A 19,677-nucleotide genomic window follows, 5' to 3' on the forward strand; every position below is an offset into this window, starting at 1 on the left:
TTAGAACTCCCCACAATCACTGACTTATAACTCGGAATTTTGAACTATCCAAACTTCCAAAACTTTGAGCTCAGCCAACTGAGATATTCCCAGATAATTTCAACTCGTTCGTAACACTAACGAGAGAAATACAGTGTGCGTAGTATACTATATGCTAAATTTAAACTAACAACGAAGAATCGTACGAAAAGAGAAACGTTTAAAAAGAAAAATATACAAAAGTATATTTCTTTTCAATCTTTCCTAAATTTCTATTAACTATCGATCTAAAAGAAACAAATGAAAAGAAAAAAAGTAAACATCCTTCGATTCCATCACACTCGAGACAAGAATTTCACAAGAGTATCGATTCAACCGAGCCATCAATTATCAGAGCCTTCCCCCAAAACGCGAGCCGATATTGTGTTCCTTGCCTCTTCATCCCCTTGTAATGAGCAGGTATCCAAGTAGAAGTCTTGTATCTATCGTTGCGACAGGGTCTGATAACCAACGAAGAAGATTTTGCCTCAACATGGAAGTTTGTCTACTCGCGTTTCCTCACGCCATTCCGCCATCTTCGCCGTTCTATCGACAACTATACCCTATACTTTGTCTCGAATATTTCCCCGGTCCAATATCCGCATTGTCTCGTCTCGTTTCGCCTTGTCTGCGTCCTCACGTGTGCGCCTCGGCCAACTACCCTTCACCATTCAACACCACCTCTCTCTCTCTTCCTCCGTCTTACCCCGAGCGTTAGCTGAGTTTATGCTCGAAAATCATCTTCTCTGCCCCTTATCCTCGTCGGATCTTCGCCCTCGGGATAAGGCTATCAAGCGCACGTTGCGTCTTACAGTTGCGCTCACGATGGCGATCCACGGTGTCGTGACTGGGCGTCGAGCGTGACTCTCCACCGTTTCCATTCTACCCCTTCTTCGAGGATGTGTTTCCACGAAGTTAAATTTTGAATCGAAGGGAAGAGGAGTCTCGTGTGTGCGTAATTTTATAACGAAATCTCATAATATATTTTCGATCGAAAAGATTTGCAAAATTTTCCTCTAAAAGAATCGGCAATATCTCATTCGTATTCTATAAAATTTCAAGCGCATCATCGTATACATGATACTATTCTTCCCAATAACACGATACTAATGCTACAATTTATTGAATATCACCACCATTGTCGTGTCAAATCCTAATACTATTCAAATACTCCCGTAAGGAAACGGACGAGGGGGAGGGGGAGGAGGGAGCCATATAAGAGAATCGAGGAGGGAGCCCCGTAGCCCGTAAAGAGTTTATCGAAGAAGAAGGACTGTTAAGAGTAAAGGGTAGTTTTGCGAGCACCGTGGAAAAGCACGGAACAAGTAAGGGGTAGTGAGAGAAGGAGAGGAAAGGAGCGATTCTAGCGGGACAATCTCATCTCGATCCCATCGTACATCGTGCCACCCGAGGCCTTACATCTCCTGCCTCGTCCTCTCGGGGACCCGAGACACCCTCCACCGAGAGTCCTCCCCGTCCCCCTTCCCTCACGTTCTGCTAGGTACACCGGGTCCTGCGACCCTCGACGTGGCAAATTGAGCACACTCGCCCCTCGCAGAAGACCGAGCAGCGTTACGAGCGATATATGTGGACCATTCGACAGACAAACGGCTCTCTTTCCCTCTCAGATCCTACGCTGTTGTACGTCTTTTCTCCTTCTTCCCAGCCGCCCTTCGAGGCGCGATCGTAAGTCGAGGAACGCGACGCGGTTCGATCGAATTACAAGTTGGAAAAAAAACGCGATTAAGCGTGTTTTTCTTGTGCGTTGGTTATTAATTGGAAATATGAATTAAGTTTTATTGGAAATGGAGGATATTAAAGTAATAACGATTCTTTCTTTTAACACGAATTATTTCGACAATTCAATTCGACGAAACGAATTGTAACGAACGATTCGCAATTCTTTTCAAGACCAAACGTAAGACGCAAAATGTAACTGAGTAACTCTCTTTATCTTCGCCATTAAACGATATCGTTTGTTCAGATTCCATCGAGGGAAAAAAGAAAAAACGCTGACTCGGAAAATCTGCGGGACGAGCATCGTGAAAGAAAGAGAGAGAAGGGTCGATCCGCCGGAAAATATCCTGGAAGCTTTTCATAAATACTGAACGATACCTCCAGGAGGCGAGGCGGTGGCCTCCTGAATCGGGCTCATCTCGCGCCAGCGCGAAAGCGGTGGTTTTCACTCGGGTCTAATAAAGGGTTAATTAATACGCTTTAAACCGTCGCTCTCGAAAGGGGTGCCAGGGGTGGAGGCACGACCTACAAAGTGCTCGAGAGGATCAGAGGGAGAGAGAGAGAAAGAGAGAAAGAGCGAAACGAGAGAGAAATGATAGAGGAAGAGAGGAAACGTTGGCTGTCGCCTTCATACCGCACGGCCTCAAATCGAATCACCGGGTGTTATTGCGTGAATCCCTCCCCCCTTTTCTGACACTTCCTTCTAAAAATACTGTCAAATATCACGTAGAATTTTTATTCTCTTCGACGGTGAAATAGTTCGAATCGTGGAATTCGTGAATTTCGATACTCTTTCGTGATAAGGATCGATAAGGAATTATTAATCGTTTTACACGATCTATTATTTGTGTCACTGATCGGTAAATTTTGATGAATTTTTCTCAATAAAGTACAAGTAAAAAAAATATTATATAAATCTAAATTTCGTTTTGCATAAGAGAAACAGGCCAACTAACGCGTTACATCCAATCCAACCTGAAAACAACGCGAACGCAAGAAACCCAAGTAAGATTTAATCACCAAAGGAAGCCTCTGGGAAGGGTTTAAGACGCGGACCAAGCGTGTGCACGCGTGAAATTTAAGCAAGTAGCTTTCTCTCGTCGGTCTGCATAATTATCCCCCCGGTGACACGATGCCACGCAGAGGGCGTAAAATCAGCAACGTTGCCGGGAAATCCGTGCAGCATCCGCCGGAGGAGAGGCTGACGGAGGCTCGTTGGTGGAGCAACGACGCCTGTTCCACGATAAACCCAATTTATTTCGTTCCAGGCAAGGGAGGTGAGAGCGAAACGAGAAAGCCCTTTTCGGGGTGGGCGCCAAACGGTGATGCCACCGGCGACTTGTGAACCACTTGTCGCTGTTACGGCCCCATAAATTCACAGCGCCGCCGACGCACAACCAAGAAACGCTCTCTCAGAGTCCCTTAGACGCGTGTTTGTTGGACGCCTGGTTACTTACGTTTCACCCCACGCCCGGATTCACCGCCACCCCTAATCGAAATCAACGTTTCCGCTCGTTACACTATTCTATTGTCGTGTCCTAACGGGATTTTCGCGCCACCCTACGCAGAAGAGAAAAAAAGAGGCGTGGATGATCGGGAATTTGACGGATGAAGCTGTTCAGGTGATCTCGAGAGATGTCTCGAGGATGTTAGCGTGTACTTCTTTTCCATTTGAACGAATAATATTGCGAGAAATGTTCCTTCTTTTTTTTTTCGAAACACGACAATGTTTGAAAACGAGTGTTTCCAATCCTCTTTAATCTTGATTCGTTTTAAATAAATTTATTCCTTATGTATGAAATTTGCCATTCGAATATTTGCCTCTTTCTCTCCCCTCTTTTATATATAAGAAAGAAACATTTTCTAAAATGGAAATTTTTTTAAAGAAATACCAGAAATCAATTTCTTCGTACACGTTGAACTTTTGCGCTCGACTTCGCGTCACTATCGATCCCGAGAGTGTCTGTCTCTTCCCGAAAGGCTTGCGGCTTTTCGAGGCGGCCATGCGGGCCGCCCAGGAGGTAACGGGTTGAACGGTTGGAGAACAGTTCCGCGACGAAGAGGGTCAAGTGTGAGCGCGAGAGAGACGCGAGAAGGGGTGGGGACGGCGTGGTGAGACAGAGAGAGGAACTAGGTAGGCTTCCTGCATCCGACGTCTCGTCTACGAACGTAACATAACGAGATGAACTCAGTGGTGTATGACGTCACGGTGGTGGGCGTCCTCCTCGTTGCGCTGGCTTCGCTTCCTGGCGACTGTTTCCGTGGAACGGCGGAGGCCGTCAACAAAGGACGAGCATCCAGCCAACTAGCAAGGGAACACCCTTCTCATCGTATCTCTCCACGCGACCGTATCGCAAAGTCCTCCTCGGCCACTGGTCTCCCGTCTATCTTTCCCTTCTTCCCCGCCCCCATCCCCCTCTCCGTGTCTGAGACGAGATTGAAAGGCAACTGTGCAAGACGATTCACGACATTGCAACGACTGGCTACGTCGTCTCCTCTTTACGCTCGGTTTGCGAAGAAATTGCGCAGGTATTTAGTATTGTGTTCCCATAACTTCGAGATTCTACCGTTCTACGATTTCGTGGAAATAAAATGGAAGAAGGAGAACGATTGAGGCGAATCATTGAATGGTTCGTTTCAATCCGAAATTCGTATATTCGTATTTATGTGTCAGATTCAGATGAACTTTTGGATTTGATGTACGTAGAATCATTGCTACATCAATTTGAATATCTATTTTTACGATACATTCGGGACGACAAGTTCAATCGAGCACGATTAATATTTATAACTCTTATCCAAGTAAAATCGATAGTTCGAAACAAATTTTTAAGTTGCTTAAATAAAAAAAAATAATCTAACTCTTTCAAAACGCAAAAATTGACCCAGCAACCTAGCCCCGGAATAAAAACGCATAAAGACAGCGTGCAGTAATCAGATTGAATAATCTCCACCGGCCCGTAACGGGTCCAATAAAGTTGTTTTGGTCTGTTCCCCCGGTTCAGGGACCGCTATCTCGCCGCTTTTCACAAAGCGCGTCAGCCTCAGAGGACCAAAACGAGGTAGAGCCGGACGAAGAAAAAGGAGAGCGAGCGAAGGACGGTGGTGGTACGGGGGTGGTGCTAGCCATATATACGACGGCCCCCATTGAACGTCGTACTTTGAAAACTTTGGACGTTAAGAGAAAGGGTAGTTGGCTGCTCAGGACGTATTGTAAAGGCTCTCTCCCGCTTCTGGGCGACGGGGATGGCCGCCTTTGGCGGTAGGGTGGCGCTACCAGGACATCCTAGACATCGCTTCGATTTAAGGAGTGGCAGACCCAAGCAGGGAAACGTTGAGATTTTGGATTTTATCGAGGAACTAGCTGTTCTTCGAAGTGAACACGGTCGATGAAACGCTGGTAAAGTGGAAGGCACGGGGATTAGCGAGAATAATATCGCGGGACGAAGGAATTCTTGGAAGAATCGATCGGCTCGAGGCAATCGGATAAGCGAGATATCGTTGAGAAGAAATTCTGTTATGGAATTTTTCGTTTCTTCGTTCTCTACTTCATTCGGCTCGCTAATAGACGAGTGATTAATTTTTAGACAAAGAATGTATGAGGCGAGTTTGCTCCTTTGAACGAAACGTCTTATTTCAATCTTGGAACGAGAGAGAGAGAGAAAGAGAGAGTCTAAGTGAGAACGAGATTTTCGTTTAAGCAAAGCATTCCAGACTACCGTTTTCTTTCAGGGGAAGAAGTCGAAGAAAAAAGGAGAGCATCGGCTAAAACAGTCGATAGCTGGAGAGGATACAGACAAAGGTCCCGGGACTAAGAAGAACCCTTTGAAGAAATCCTTCGCGTTCCTGCTCGATTTCCCGTTGCGTCAAAAAGTTGGCTGCATTCTTCTCAAAGGAATTTTCCGCTTTGGTTAACAATTACTCCAACCGGTGCAAAGCGATGGCAAGACTTTTTTTCGAGAAGTATTCTTCGCGAGAATTATTCGAGGGAATGATTCTGAAATAGAAATTATAGATATTAATTATAGAAATTATAAATATAAATATATCGCGGATCGTGAGACGCTTATTGTTTTTTCTCTATTTTATTTTCGAAAAAAGTTATTGTAATTATTAAAAACGCCTCCTCCTTATCGAATCGTATTGCATCTTGGAGCACGAGACCAACTAATTCATCAATCATTACGAAATATCTACTAAAAAAGATTCAAATGCACTTAAATGATTCTTAAGACATTTTCAAAGTAATGTATTTTCAGTTTCTTCGTTGCATTACGATACTTGCAACTTTCCAACACATCTAACCTTTCGTCGCTCGACAAATTTTCAAACTTGTGACAATGTCTCGGCTGTTTCGAATTCGCGTTATTAGGAGGACAATCAGGGCCATTCGAAGTCATTTTCTGTCGCGACGCGAACACTAACGCAACACCGCTTTGCGTCCATTTCGTAAGCTTTCGTAAAGATAGCTTTTAGTCCGCGACATCCACGTCTGCAGCTGCAGCTTGATGGTAGGGAATGGTTGAAACGCAAGGATTCGCGCTAATGAAGGACGAGGCAAGGGTAGGTGGGCCGTACAACGAGCAAAGGCCAACAGGTCGCCATTAGAGCATACTGTTTCGAACTACTAATAGCCAATTCATGCGGCCGCCCAGCCGAGCCCTGTCCGACAGTTTCACCCCTGTTGTAGCTACCGCGACCAAGATCGTCGCCCCACATAAATAGACGCGCGGCCATTGGGAACACCCTTCGCCTTTCGATTCTGCCGATTTACGTGCCATCTACCGTGTAACCAACTCTAACGCACGCTTCCATGTGGCTTCCAAGTGAATTACCAGTATCTATCCCACGAAATTACTCCATTCTCAAATTTCATTCCAGATAAATCCATTTTCTATATTTTCTATTCCGATTGGATTTCGATTTTCAATTTGTATCTTTTTTTTTTTTGGAATATTTAAAACGCATGGATGCAACTTGATAACGCTCGAAATATATATATATATATTTCGTATTATCTCGTGTTTATTCTATCCTAATTCAAACAATACTTCATATTTCAATATAATACTACAATAGAACTATTCAATATTGTTATAATATCGATAATAATCTTCTACAACTTTTACCCGGGTATTGAGAAATCCAATAACAATCTCCACCCCAAGATCAATCTTTCTATATAATCTTGTTTACCACGAGAGAGAAGCGAAGGATATTAAACCCCGGCAGAGATCGTCGAAATCGACAAGGGGGCACGGATACTGACGGCCACCGCCGACTTAAATCTCCAAGTTGGCCGTCGGGTTGGTTCGGCGTCGATGGAACGCATCGGGATCGGCCAACTTTCTTGCATCTTATTTCTTACCTTAGGGGGTAAGGAGATTCGAAAGGAGGAGGGGATGTTCTATACATTGGACTGGGTGGTGGTGGTAGCTACCAACGGATATACGACCTATTCCCAACGGCTCGCACCCTCTTCGGTACAATGCTTGGGTCCTCGTCTTGCGCGCGTTCTGCCCGCGTAATTACGAGGGGAAAATTAAGCACCGACACAGCCGCCGGTCGGTCGACCTGTCGGTCCTTTCGCTCGGTTAACGAGAACGAGACAAGCCGCGGAACGCGGGCGAGGGAAGGACGAGGACACGGCCAAGAAGGAGAGGGAAAAGGAATCACGTTCCTGGATGCTTGCGCGAGAAGGACAATGAGGAGGAGACGCGGGTCCTGTGCCAACCAACCGGCTAAGACTTCTTAGATCTCGGCAATGGATCCAGCCACAAAGCGGCCATTAAAAGATCGTATCATCCGGCGTTACGGCTTTTGAAATCCTTCCTCTTTCGAGATATTTCAACGAAAGGGTACGAAGGGCTCTATACGCCATCTTATTCATGATTAAAAAAAATTATTGTTATCCTTTTCGCGCGATATTCTGGATTCTTTTTTCTTTTTCCTCTTCGTTTCCTTCTCGCCTCGGGGAGTTGGATGATAAGCTCGTGATGGAAGATGTTCATTGAAAAAGGAACGTATTATATAACTTAAAATATGACAGGTTTTTCTTTCATAATTATTATTGAAAGATAGTTATGAAAATCTCGATAGAATAATATAAGTTAACGGTTAAACGAATTATATGAGTTAAATTCTTAATAATTGAGAAAAATGTTGATAAACAATGAGAATCAATTACTCGAAGCTAGAAATTAACTAATACCAATTTAAATTATCGTATTTGCTATCTCATTGTTCGATCAACAAACTCTAACAACGCGCAATTTCAACAAACTTTCGCCTACAGCTTACAGTACGCTTTTTTCTAATAGAATCCATCCACCTCTCGCGATATTTTACCTTCTTTTATGTATGATTCCAGTGACGCTACAAACTTGCACGATCGCTAAACCGAGAAACTTATGTAACGGAAGTTGTACGCTTATACCGCTTATATGGAGGAGGTTCAACGATATCATCGTGTTCCATGCAAGTGTCTCTTCTTTTCTTTTTTTTTCTTCGTCGCCACACGATCGAGCTCTCCACTTTCTTAATCCGTTTCACCGCGCAGAAGATTATTTTACGATCCTGCGGTGCCATGGCATCAGCTGCGTCTACGACGCGACCCTAACCTCCCCGGCGAGGAGAGGGAAAAATGGTGGGACGTCGATGAGGAACCGAGCTCTAATGCGAGTTAATAATACTTCCCTAATTTTTAAGAGTCGCTACATTATTTATGCGACACAGTTATGAATCGATATTTAGAAACCGTTCCATTAACTTAAATCTTTATTTAAGAGAACGAGAACAGTTTTTAAATATTCGGTTAACAAAGAACATATCATCTTACGTTTTTCCTTTGTACGTTTCAACATCAGGCGACAAAATTAAAAATTTATCATCGCGATTTATTATAAAAGCAGAAGTTCATTTCAACAAACCAGAAAACTTTCGTAAAACTTTCAACCATTCTCAATATTGCAAACGCACGAGCACGAGCAAGCACCATCTTCACCTATCCAAACCTGAAACCTCTAAATACCTAAGGAGCGAAACAAAAACTCCCTATCTTCAAAATTAATCGGGACAGGATTTCCCTGTAAGAAGAGGCAGCATCGAGGTGCTGAAGTAAGACGAACCGGAAGAAACTTTGCCCGAATACCGTACACCTACACCTACGCCATCCTCGAGGCTACGTTAATAGGTGTATATACGAAGTAACGTTTCAAAAGGTCCCGTTTAATGTCCGACAAAGGGGCCGAACGAGAACCAGGAGGAAACCTTGGCGTGGCCGTAGCCGGACAAAAGCGGTCGCAGCGATAATTATCGTCTAACGGGCGAAAGGCAAGGAGACGGCGCGTCCACGTGAACGACGCAACGACGACGACGACGACGAGGACGACGGCGATGGCGATGGCGAGAATACCAGGATGGAGAAGCTGACTGAGCTTCGCCGAGTTTCTAGCCAACCAAGCAGCCATCCAGAGTGGTTGCTGGACAAAGTTTCCGCTCGGTCGTCGGGGCTTCCAGGCTTCTGGAAACTTTCGGACCAACCCCCGGCGGACAGTCGCCGAGGATAGGGCGTCTTTGTCCACCTACCTGGTCTGACCACCGGCTGCAAACACGGCCGCTGCAGTAATTGCAATAAACGTCTACTCGACGATGGGGAATTTGTTCGTCTACGTGGAGACCGCCTTGGACGGCGAGAAAATCGATTCGCTTGTTTCCTCCGGTCGGGGGAAGGATTTAATGGAAAGACCCGTCGGAAAATCGTGACACGACGAATCGTCGAAAATTATCGCGAAAAGGACCGTTTTAATCCGTACGATTATGACCACGTGAACGACGCATTATGTCGCAAATTCTTCTCCCGTTTACACATTATAAAGATGCACAATAAAGATTTTATTATGCTGATTTTGAGACTTTGTCACTTCCTCTATTCTTCTTCCAAACTTCTCAAAGTTATTTCTATACACACCGGAATATATTAGAAGATATATATCTTGGAAGTCGTTCTAATTATCACACAACTTTTCGAAACTTCAAGATTTATGATAGAGAACGAAGAGTGAAAGGTAAATTCTAACTGTTTAGAATTCCTCAAACTCAATCGCACTCTATTCAATCAAGCATCATCGAAACAGCGAATTTTAGCTTTAACTTAACGAAACTATATATATAAGGAAGATGGTCTACCTCTAGGTAGATGTATCCCGAGAAATCCAGCGGCAAATCTCAGAATTCATCTCTCGTCTCTCGCCAAGCAACCAATTACAGTATTTTCCAGCAGAACGACGCGGCCTCCTACGCGCTCCTCCACCTCCTTATGTCCCCCTCTAGCCCTTCCCCCTCCCCTCTCCTCTCTCCCCCCTCCAGTTGGTGTCTCTCTTATGGAGCGTATGTAAATTAGACTCTCTGTTCGAAAGCGCGGCTTCCTTCAGAATCTCGTCCCTCGCCTCGCCTCTCCTCGTCTCCTCTCTCGCACATGGGGTCCTAAGACCACGAACGCCGCCGCTGATGGGTTTGTATTCTAATTTCGGGCTTTGGTTTTCGCCCGGCTTTCCTCTCGCTCGCGAGACAAGCCAAGGTAACGGCGCTTCCAAGAGGGTAAGAGCGGGGCTCGAAGAGGGGCAACGTTTTCCAACGCTGCAACCGCCCACGAGGATGGAAATCGCTTTCCGACTAATCCCAACGGAGCGTTCCAACCCCCACCCCCTCGCGACGCGATCCACCTTTTCTTATCCCCCCAACCTTTCCTCCTCCGGCTGCCAAGGCTGGGCAAGGCCGAGGAATGCCGGATTTTAATATACGTAAAATTAAAATTACACTCCTCTATTTGCATCGCGTAATGGGAAAAAGAACGATTCTCGCGAGATGGAGGAGCGAGATATGGAGAGTATAGAGAAGGCCGAGTGTTCGAGTTAAAGGAGATCGATCCACGTTGATATCCATACCCATTTACCGCGGAATTTTTTGATATTCAATCGAATTCTATAAGATAGATAGATACGTTTTTGATTAACTTTAGTATCGTGAAATTACTCTGATATTTTTCGATCGAGATGAATATTTTGAAAACGAGTATTTCTGATGTAATAAATACGAATGGCAGGAGAGGAATCGAAGGAGCAATGTTTATTTTTCGAGATACGTTCGAGGCAAGGAAGTGTATTTTAGGGTTAAACGAGTCCAGGGAAGGTGAATCGAGACGCAAAGACCTGTGAAATGGCCTCTTTTCCCCGAGTGACCCGCCGCCACTGAATGCAGCCCCTTGCCACGGGAAAAAAAAACGCGGCTGCCACCCTTCCTGTCGACCCCGTTCAAAAAAATTGTCTAACAACCCTAACGCATCTCTTCCTTGTCCCTTCCTCTTCCTGTTTCCCCGGTATAATACGCTTAAAAATAAATATCGGGAATCGATCGTTTCCCAAAATAATTAACCATGCGCGATGTTGCGCACCGGGAACGCGAGAACTCTGCGTGAAAACCACCCCTTTCTGCACGAGGGAGAAGAATCGCACCGCGAGAAAATCGCGATTGAAGTTTCACAGTTCGATTAAACTGTATCGAGGTCACCGATATGTTCCATTGATTGATTTCTCTTTTAACGAAATTAAAAAATGTTACACGAAACTTTCGTCCAACTTTCTCGTTTCGAAACGAGAATACACAAGATAAAGTAATTCAAATTAACGCACGCGTCTTAACAAACTTTAAAGCGAGACGACGAACAACGAATACAAAGGTAAATTCGTTTCGAAACGAAATCCTGTGAAATCGCAATTTCGATTTTGATCAGGCCGCACGACGTTAAGTCGGTCGTGCTTTAATTCGCAGGTTTATGCCCTGGGATAGGCGAACATTAATTTAGATTACGCCTCTAGCCGGTTGTGGCTAGCGAGGATAAGGGATGCCAGGACCCCGGAATTGAAACCTCGTCCGCGGCCAGAGGGAGCTATACGTTACACACGCCTTTCGCTATTAAGTCGCAAGCCTGAAGTCCTCTTGGCGAACTCCAACCGGGGCAATATGATCCGAGCCCGGGTATTGAACGTAGGAAATCCTTATCATCGGCCAAGGTACACGAGAGATTCGAGATAGGGGCGATGGCACAGTGTGGTAGTAGGGCAGAGGAACTCTCCATAGAGGTCCGACGAAGTCCTAACCGCGGCCTAACGACGGCTATCAGCGGCATATCGGGGCAGGAGAGGGACTCAGATCTTATCGGTGCGTTACCACCTAAGCTGTTTGCGTCTTGTAAACTCGAAGATTACGGAATAGCTACACGTCTCTCTCTCTCTTTCGCCGATCTCCATCCTCCTCCTCCTCCTCCTCCTTCGCCTCTGTCTTTCATCCTTTGCTCCTCCCCGAGATACCAGATAACGCGACCGTCCTGGAAACCCATGGACCGAGGGTCCACGCGAGTGTGGATGGAGGAGCCTTGGAAGGCATTCAATGTGTGAATTGCGGCGTCTAGGGTCTCTCTCGCCCTCCATCCTCGACCTATCCACGCGCGTGCAAGACCTTGCATAAGAACGAGTTTGATTTGAACGCCGATACAGATGTTACTGTGTTCGATTGGGATACCGGGAACGCGATCAACTTTGGAAGTTTGGTAAACGAATAGTGTATCGAGAATAAAGAATCCTGTGGGGATAATATTTAATCCTCGAATCCTCGATGAAACGATCAAAAAATTCGATTAAACGACACATTTTATCACAAGTCCTGTAGGATCTTATTTATTCATTCTTTGAATCAATATGGATGTGTACTGTAAAAAAAAACAAAAAGGTTGACATGTTATTCGTTTCTGTTTATCAGCTCCTGAAAATAGTTATAGTTTTTAGGATTACGTATTGCTCTCTGATTCTTGGAAAATAAAACTTATCTCTGAGACATAAATTACTTTTAGAAAAAAAGAAAGTCTCTATACAAATATTGACTCTGTTATAAATACATAACAGAGAGAATCTGCACGTTCTCACAAGCTATTTATAACGAACGAAAGGAATATTTAAGAGATATACCTCGATCACTTCGAACTCGTCGATCTCCTTGATCGAATCAGAAATCTGTCAGTGTTCGGCCAACTTGGGATCTATTCACATTCGTCACGTAGATACCGTCGATACCTGAGGATTCGTGTACACGGAGGGAGGGGGGTGATTATTATGCAAAGTAACCAAGTTTCCGCGTAGGGTATGCGCAGTATGGAAGAAGAACGTCCGCGGAATCGTGGAATCGTGGATTCCAGCGACCAAAGTAATAACTTGGAGGAGGACTGTATCGCGTTTAGCTCGAACACGTACGAAAGTGGATAAGCAAGCGAACTTCATGACACGTCTGGAATTGCTTATAAGTGACAAAGGCCGTACACCACCACGTGTATTTCCATCCAGTCTGAAACTCTTCTCCTCCTATGTGCATTTAACCCTATCGACGAGAGAGGTAGACCCCTTTTGGATGTAGACGATGCCTTGTACGGCGACCCTGTAACCGTAGTTAGGCCACATTAGTAATCTCCCCTAGGTGTTCTTGGATTCTATGTCCTCGACGTGTACCGACGGGTCATTATTATGAATTCAAGTCCGAGTTTCAGAGCCGATGTATTATCGGTAGATCATTATTGAAAATGGATTGGATGATTTCGGGGATTACCCGTAATATTGATGAGGTAGTTGAAGCCAAGTTGGAGGAAATGTGAGTGATTTGTAATAATTATTGGATAAGTACCTTTTATAAAAAAAAAAGAAATGACGCATAGTAATTGATACGTAAACATAATTTAGATCAATTTTTACAGAATAATCTATAATTCTTTTTTGGCTCTAGATTCTTTCAATCGACATTCCTACGTTACATTAACTTTTTTTGTTCGTAATAATTCCTCATCTCGCGTAAGAATCGTAGAATTATCCTAAAGTATCTTTCCTTTAATATTTCGAAAGATCAAAGCTTCCCTCCATTGCCTCTATTCCATTCTAAATATCAAATATTACCTTACTTAAATTTGGATCGAAAAAACTCTCGCGAATTAAAAAAAAAAAAAAAAAAAAAGAAAAATCCTCAAGATCTCAAATTATTACGAGAATAATTTCGCGATTTACGAAATTTCAACCCTCGAAAACTCTTTTCCACCCTCGTTCTACCGTCGAATCGCGTTTTTCCACCAATATACACGCCATCCCGTCGCCTCGTTCGCAGCCACTATCGGTGTAACAACTGTTACGATTCGCAGGTCGGACGATCCACGGTCACGAACCGTTTAACCGCGTGCTCGTTAACGGTGGGCTAATTAATACGCGGCGCGAGTATCGAGCAAACGTTTCCAGAGAGAGAGAGAGAGAAAGTGGAGGCTAGGTCGAGGAGAAAATGGCGCGAGGCTATATACTGTACTATTCCTCGCGAGATTATTCGTGTCCAGTGAAATCGGCGCGAGGAGGACCTCGACCCTTCTTATCACGTGACGAATACGAAATCGACGAGTAGGTCTCCGGAGGGTCGAAGGGTCGTTTCCATCGCCTTACGGGTTCGCGCCAGACCAAATTAACCATGAATGGCCAATTAACCTGGAGACTGTGCCAACTAACCGCCATGGCCGACGTTACCCCTGAACCGAATTGATCGTTGCCCCCTTGGTTGGACGGTTAATCGTCGCCCACTGCTCTGAGGAATGAAAGAGGAAAGGACTTAGAAGGACAATATGATAATATATCATAAAACGAGAATTCAAATTCCAGTTGAAAAATTAAATTCAAGTAATTCGTTGTGCCCCATTTTTCATTCACTAAGGAAATAGAACTTCCAAAGGAATACAAAAAGAAAATCACTAGTATCGATATCGAAATAAATAAAATTATAATAATATTAATGTTCAATAAATCAAAGAAGAAAAATCAATTTTACTAAATATATATAAACTCAAAAAAAAAAATCTTTCAATCAAAGAACAAAATATATATTCGGATCAATTACGTCTACACGTTTAAATGGAATATAACGGACAACAATTCAGAACCGGTTATGAAATTCGAGGAACAGTTGCGCGAATCGCTCGAATCTTCGCGGGGCAATCGTTTTCGGCGAAACACGAGATGGGGGAGGTTTGTGAAAAAGAAGCAACCCCTATTTCGCACACAACCGAAGACCCGTTCTAAACAGTGTTTCCCCGTGAAGAGGAGAAGAGGGTGTAGGGGAGAGGGAAGGCTACCATACCACGCGATGGTACATTTTTAATTACTTACACCCACGCAGCTGCATCGCGCGATGACTATAAATCAAGCGGAGCGCCGCCCAGCAAAGTAATTACAGCTTGAATTTTAGATAATGTTGCCGCAAGCACGGTTCACCTTAGTTCCATCCCTTACACCACCCCTCCCAACACTTTTCATCCCGCCAGTTGTGGATATTGTCTTGAACCGGTTGTAAATAAGTCGTTCCCGAGACTCTTTGTTAATCGATAAGTTTTTTAATCGCGATGTGGCGCCTCAGATGGCTCAGTTCAACTTTCCCCGATACGTTTCAGATTGAATTTCTTTTATGAAGCATCGTAATTCGAATAGATCTTGATGAGTTTCGAAAGTGCATACTGATCAGCCTAGAAATAACTAAAGAACGAGTAGCTTTTAAACGACAACTTCTAACCTTCTAATAATATCAAATGTTAGACACAATCTTTTCATCGTTATCAATCATCCACGCAAATATCGAAAAAGAAAAAACGATCACACGATATATGATATATATAAATATTCCTCTCCTAACCTAAGTCTCGACCTAAGTACAAAGCAAGCCTGATTCGAAATCGATTCGAAGCCACTTCTTCCAGCGGCATGGTCGACGATTAAAACGACGATAGAGACTCCTCGAGATATCCTCGTTTCGATTACACAAATAAATGCTAATTACCCAGCTCGCTAATTTCTTCCTCCCCTTCCCAACATCACGTGTCCTCCCCTGGCTCGCGAGCCTCATCGCCGCGGAATAGTTTCGCGATTTGTCACGGCTGATGACACCGCTAAGTATAGACCGCCGCGGTTAAATTGAAGACGAGGGGGTGGGTGGCCCGGCCCCCCGACGTTGGAATTGTTTACATAATTATGCGCCAATTAAGAGAGAAGGAGGAAGGGGATCGCTGGCGAGGGCAACAGCCATTTCGATTCCGGCGCAATTAAGTTGCGGTTGAGGAAACGTCGAGAAAAAGAAAAAAAAAAACACGCAAGGAAAGAGTGGAATTTAATTAGGAGCTCGTGCTCTCTCGTATTTCCAGGCAGCCATGAAGAAACAAGACGGAGCCGCGGTGTACACGTAAGGGTAAGAACGAGTCGAAAGATAAAACGAGACGCGAGGGGGTTCTCTCGAATCGGAGAAAAACATTGTGTGCGCGAGACTGAGAGAGAGAGAGAAAGAGAGAGAGGACGAGAGAAATTATCGAACCGTGGAGAGAAGAACGTAAGCGGCGGAGGTATCGTCAAGCGAAGACATAACAATCAGGAATATGATAACACGCGGAGGATGGATGGTTACCTTCACCTCAGATCTTGGCGAGGATTCTGAGAAGGCGGGTGAACGGTTGACGGAGAGGGATGCTGAAGCGAGAGATGGTGCGGATGATGAGTGAAGGAACCGCGGCAAGTGGGTAGGAGGCGCTTAATTAGAGCCAGACTTCCGTAGGATGCTTGAGGCTTCCTTTTACGCTCTAAACTTTCTATCTTCCCACAGTTTATCCCTTGTAAAGTGGCTATCTTGAAATTACCCTCGAAAATTATATCGAATTTCGACCTCGATCCTCCGCCGATTTTCTTCACATCTTTCGTCGATTGGCATTTTTGATATTTTTTTTTTTTTTTTAGAAAATAAGCATTTCGATTTATTGCAAATTTGGAAACATCTTTGTCACCATACGATGAACGTCGCGAGATAGATATTATTAATTATGGATTTTGCTAATTGATCGAAAGAAAGAAAATTTGGCTAAGCTTCGAATAAAAAAAAAAGAAAGAAAAAAAATCTGTTCGAGATAAATTCGTTCTTGATTCACTCTCAACGACGATCCCAGAGAATGGAGTCATTCTCACGAACGACGACGTATTTCGCGCGAGCAACAGCCGCGACGGCAAGCCGATGTTTACTTTATCCTCACTAATCAAGGGACGTATTTGCGTTTTATAATCCTTGGTCGGCTAAGAGGGTAAAATCTGAAAGCTTAGTGGAATCTCCTTTCGGTCGGATGGGTAATCCTGGCTTCGACCCTCGATTCCTCCAACCCTGCCAGCCCTCCGTCTTCCACGATCGGTCGCGGAGGAGGACGTCGCCTTCATGAACGTCTTCGTATAACGCCCGAGAAGAGATACTCCGCGGCTACGTCGCTTAATGGCTTATTTTATCCGGTAATATTGCCGCCCGACTTCGAGGATGCTGGAGATGAATTATTACCGCGATCGAGATTCGCGTGGCCGCTCAACGAATCATTGAACGCGAGCTCTTCTTCTTATTGGGGGAGGGACTTTTAATAATTTAGATTTATTGATTTTGCCGAACGTTATTTTACGTGAAATTTCTCCCTCGTAATTGATATTTGAATGATTTGATGTTATTAAATTTTATAAAATGTTTGTCCAGTCTCTGGGATCGATGCTGTTTCAAAGATCGTTAAATAAAGTAATTTAATAAAATTCACGAGAATTGAAATCAAAATTTTTAAAAGTTATATTTTAGAAAATTAAGTATCTTTTTTCTTTTTATATTTGCTCGAGTAATTTCTAAAGATACGAAGGTTTCCTTACAATTTAATTTACTATTTTTTTTTCTAATATAGCGATCTATTATCCCCTTTAAATATAAATGAATATTAGTAGTGAAGCAAAAAGCAAAGAGAAATTTTAGAGCAACAATATGTACGTCCAGGATAGAATAATTGATAGATACAAAGTACACCGATGTCTAAGCCAAGGGAAACACAAAGGGACCGGTCATAGGTCTGTCTTATCGATAATTCACTCGATCTGACTGGTCTAATACCGATCTACAAGTTCGATCTAATTACATCTTCTACGTTCAATGTATCACGATTAATTAATAATAATTATACGAGCTTTTAATTTTGAGAATTTTAACGAAGTTTCTATTTTTCTCGCGATGTTAAATATTTACATTAAATTAATACAATAAATAAAGAAATTACTCGAGTAAATATAAAAAAAAAAAGATACTTAATTTTCTAAAATATAACTTTTAAAAACTTTTGATTTCAATTCTCGTAAATTTTATCAAACGAACGGTAATATATCGTTTTAATAAACTATTTAATAATCATCTTTTCGATATATAAATCTTGATAATGATTAAAACAAAGAAAGGATGTATCTAATTTCGTAAATATTAGAAGAAAAAAAAATAAAAAGATATATATATATATATTTAATTAAAAATAATAAAAGAAGAAATAATTTCTTTTCAATCCATTATCCCAAGTTTCAATATTGAACTACGATTTAACGAATTAAATAAGACAAATGCAAATTGTTTCAGAAATTGGATGCATCATGGACTAGAGAAGATTACGATCCTAAACTACCCGAGTGGAGGGTTAATCGCGATCGATCGGTGTAAAATTTCTCCTCGATGTCGGAAGGGCATCGAAACTGCGAAGTCTGTGAAATCGAGCTATTGAATCGACATCCGTCATGCGAACATCAGCCTCTATACGTGTTCCTCCACTGGTAACTCTACCCACTCGACGCTAATTTTCCAACTGGCATGCGACCGCCACTCGAATGACACGACATCACACCAACCGTTCGACCATTCTTTTCTTTTCTTTTTTTACTTTTTTTTTTTTCCTTCCTTTTGCCTCACTTTTCAGTCCACTTTTCGTGCGACTTTCGATGGCGCGTGCACGAAACGAAAAACAGTTCGATAGGCGCTCTAAGCACTCCGTGAAATTATACTTTGGAAATTTGCAGGCCAAGGAGGTGTGTTACGACCAACAGTTGCAGTTTCAAACACGAAAAAATGTAATGATAATTACACAATTTTTGTTGCATTCGTACGATAAATATCTCGTGATATCTCGAAAATTGCACTAGTTAAAAAAAAATTATACTAAAGCTTATATATATATATATGTAATAATATGTAAGAAAAAAAATACTTACAGATCGAAAACGAATCGTGAAAGCCTAACATCCGCAATCGCGATCACTCTCCTCGAAACATGCGATATAAATATTCTTCGCAAATATAGGTATCATCCCATCATGCGTTCCCGAAAAGTTTCCAAAAACTGGTCCTCGAGAAGAACCGTTCTCGAACTTAATGGAACGATTATTCAAGAATTCTCCAAGAATCCTTTACCCTCGTTTCGATTCACGGAAGCGGAGGCACGTAATGTCAAAACAAACAAATAATAAAGCGTGCCAAGGCTCGAGGCACTACTGATCACTACTGGGTGGCCGATTGACGTGCGGCGGCGTCACGTCGGCTTCGAGGCGACGCCGACTTATGCCCGCGTTCTCGCACAGAGGCCACGTGGCCTCTCGCGGTTGCAACGCCGATAACGTGACAAAAATGACAGGCGGTATACCGTATATACCACTATATTGCACTTCCCTGAGCGCATTCTAAACACGTCTTTGTGGCCGCTTATGGCCGATGCTCCGAGCCTCTGGACTACGTGGCTTACAAGCACGTGGGAAAAGAGCGCGTGCGGAACAAGCGTCAGACGGCGGCAGCTTTTACGGGGCTGCTTTCATAATAGATGCCGACCATATACGTCACCGCACGTCAGCTCGCCAGGCGAAATAACATACATTTGCGGCTAATTTTGTGGACGATTGTCGTCGAGGGGTCGAGTGTCACCCCCTCTCCTTTTACACCCCCCCTCCTCTCCTTGCCGAGCCGTAAATGAGTTCTAAGTAATTTAGAGGA

At 43.5% G+C, this 19,677-nt stretch overlaps 1 protein-coding gene across 14 annotated transcripts in view; it reads right to left on the reverse strand.

The window, feature by feature from the left end:
• LOC107996810 (putative mediator of RNA polymerase II transcription subunit 26) overlaps window positions 1–19,677 on the reverse strand; it is a 286,687-nt gene that overhangs the window by 145,766 nt on the left and 121,244 nt on the right. Inside the window, exon 1 of one of the 14 annotated variants that reach the window (XM_062070965.1) lies at window positions 18,906–19,337. The exons of the other annotated variants lie outside the window; for them this stretch is intronic. The gene's annotated coding sequence lies outside the window, so the exon portion shown is untranslated. Of the gene's footprint in view, window positions 1–18,905; window positions 19,338–19,677 lie in introns of those variants that run through there. 14 annotated transcript variants of the gene reach the window in all.

Source organism: Apis cerana, linkage group LG2 (assembly GCF_029169275.1).
Source record: "Apis cerana isolate GH-2021 linkage group LG2, AcerK_1.0, whole genome shotgun sequence".
Taxonomy (NCBI): domain Eukaryota; kingdom Metazoa; phylum Arthropoda; class Insecta; order Hymenoptera; family Apidae; genus Apis; species Apis cerana.